We start from the raw sequence: 3,217 nt of genomic DNA, 5'->3' as shown, positions 1-3,217 counted from the left end.
TATGAGTCAAGATTGATTCAGTTGTGTTATTTTTCTTGTTTGTTTTTGGATTAGTGTTGTTTTACATATGTCAGGAATTTTAATGTTGAAATATCTTGGTATAGATTAAATAGTTTATAAATTTTTAATATCATTTATTCATACAGAAATATACTTAAGCATATACTATGTGCCAAGCACTGTTACATGTCTGGTGATGGAGAAGTGAAGAAGACAGACAAAATTGTTTCCTCATGATAGCCACGTTCTGGCTTATTATATGTGAGGCCCCCATTAACCTCTCTAAAACATAGAGTTGTCATCTGTGATGTGAGGGTCAATACAACCCACAGGATACATATGGTATTTAAATAAGATGATGTATGTGTAACAGGATGTTTAAATGGTACTATTTCTGCTTCATGGGGCATGAACAGATGCCACAATCCAATGTTAATTGGAGACAGAATATCATGGAAAAATATCTGTTTATTGACTGACACAAAATGTGATTTCAAAGGGTTGATGAGCTACTGATGCAATAGGATTTTGCAAAGAGTGCTTTTGGGGAGACACAAAGTCTTATTCTCCAAAGGTGTCTCAACCCCCAGCACCATCACACAGGTTTCCTGGGAGCAGCTATGTTGAATCCTGCTCTCTGCAGTCAGCTGGTCTCAGTTGAACTGGCAGAAGCACCACACTGAAAAAGTTGACAAGTACTACTTCATTTAATCTTTACAACATCCCTTTGATGGAAGGAGTGCAATGTCATAGAATCTGCACAATAAAATTGAGAACTCAGTAGACGAAAAGAATCTTTCAAGGCCAAGCAGCTGTACCTAAGAACAAACGTAGCTCAGACTTTCCCTGGTCTCACCTCATGCCCATTCTTCCCCTCAGCTCTGCCGGATGAGGCTCTAAGGACTGTGTTTTGACTTTAGCTAAAATTTTACAGATTAAATTCTAGAACCCTCATTCACCATCTCACCTTTTTGACATTGTCCATTATTAGTTCTCTATGTGGCTATAGCAGAAGTGCCTCATGTGGATGGCTTTTACAAATTTATTTTCTCTTCATCTGGGAGGCTAGAAGCCTATATCTGGGTCTCTAGGAGGAGGCTCTCTCTGTTTGCTCTGGGGAGTAGCCCTGTCTAGTTTCTCAAACATTCTTGGCGTTCCTGGTAGATCTCCACATGGCATCTCTTTTTATCCCAATTTGTGTTTGCTTCTTTGTGCCTAACCACTCTTTATATCTCAAAAGTGATTTATTTAAGAGACATCCTACATTGATATGGTCTCATTAACATAACAAGAAGAATTATATTCCCACATGGAGTCACATTTACAGATATGGGGATTAGTATTCCAACACATCCATTTTGGTCTTTACCTTCTTTTCCCTCTTGTCTTACTAATGACCTTTTGCTTTCTTCATATATGGTGTTCTTGATGTCATCCCACAACCCTTCTGGCCTTGGTCATTAGCATCTAATGCACCAAATATGTTCTTCAGATGATTTCTAAATTTAAGTGGGATATGTTCAAGGTCATATTTTGGCTCTAGTGGACGTATTTTCATTTTCTTCAGCTTCAGCCTGAACTTGTATATTCGCAATTGATAGTCCACAGTCTTCCCCTGGCTTTGCTTTGTCAGATGATAAGGAGTTTTTCCATTGTCTCTTTCCACAGATGTAGTCAATTTGATTTCTGTGTATTCCATATGGTGAATTCCATGTGATAGTTACCATTTGTGTGGTTTTAAAAAGGTATTTGCAATATACAAGTCATTGGTCTTGCAAAATTCTATTACACAATCCCTGACTTCGTTTCTATCACCAAGGCCATATTTTCTAACCACTAATCCCTCCTCTTTGTTTCCAACCTTTGCACTCCAATCACTGGTAATTATCAATATATCTTGATTGGATGTACGATCAATGTCAGACTGAAGAAGCTGGTAGAATTCTTCAATTTCATCATCACTGACTTTTGTGGTTGGTGCATAAATTTTAATAATAGTGGTATTAACTGGTCTTCCCTGTAGGTGCATGGATATTATCCTATTACAGACAGCATTGTGCCTCATGACTGAACTTGACATGTTCTTTTTGATGATGAATGCTATACCATTTCTCTTCAATTTGTCATTCCAGGCACAGTAAACCATGTGATTGTCAGATTTTAAATGACCAATACCAGTCCATTTCAGCTCACTAATGCCTAAGATATCAATGTTTCTAAGTTCCATTTCATTTTTGACAATTTCCAATTTTTCTAAATTCATACTTTGTACATTCCATGTTCCGATTATTAATGGATGCTTACAGCTGTTTTCCTTCATTCTGAGTTATGCATTTGAGTTGTGGTGTTGGAGGAGAATATTAAAAGTACCATGGACTGCCAAAAGAACAAACAAATCTGTGTTGGAAGAAGTACAGCCAGAGTGCTCCTTGGAAGCCAAGATGGCCAAACTTTGTCTCTCATACTTAATACATATTATCAGGAGGGATCAGCCACTAGAGAAGGATATCATGTTTAGTAAAGTGAATAGTCAGAGAGAAAGAGGAAGGCCCCCAAGGAGATGGATTGGTACAGTGGTAGCAGCGATGGGCTCAGATATAGCAACAAGATTGGCACAGGACCAGGCAGTGTTTCCTTCTGTTGTGCATAGGTCGCTATTAGTATCAACTCAATGACACCTAACAACAACAACAATCCCAACACATATTTTAGAGTGGCACAGTTTGATCCATAATACTCTTTGACAGCTCTGAGATCCTGTAAGCCTCAATCATCAATAATCTTGAGTCAGATGAATCCTACCCCCCTGTCCAGGTCTTTGCACAGATAACATGTAAGAAGCCTCGGCCCCACTATTCAGAAAGGGAGAAGAAAAATGGGGCTAAAGCTGATGTAACCATAAATGTAGGATGACTACAACATTGTGTTTTTTCCCTCTCTCATCCACTGTCTCATCTGATCCTATAAGTGTTAGTATCTTCGTTTATATCCAATGATATGGAGAATAAAAGAAACTGAAATCTCACCAAGGGTCAATAAACTATAAATCATTGTTGGCATCTAAATACTGATCTAATATGCTCTCTTGATTCAGTACATGATCTTGTCCAGATTGCTGTAGTGATGCAATATCACCTAGTACTGATTAAACTGAACAAATAATCCGAGAATCTGGGTTATATGAAGAAAAACATGGCATCAGGATTGGAGGAAGACT

Source organism: Chrysochloris asiatica, unplaced genomic scaffold, assembly GCF_000296735.1.
Source record: "Chrysochloris asiatica unplaced genomic scaffold, ChrAsi1.0 scaffold00001, whole genome shotgun sequence".
Taxonomy (NCBI): Eukaryota; Metazoa; Chordata; class Mammalia; order Afrosoricida; family Chrysochloridae; genus Chrysochloris; species Chrysochloris asiatica.
Note: the sequence above shows the minus strand (reverse complement) of the source record.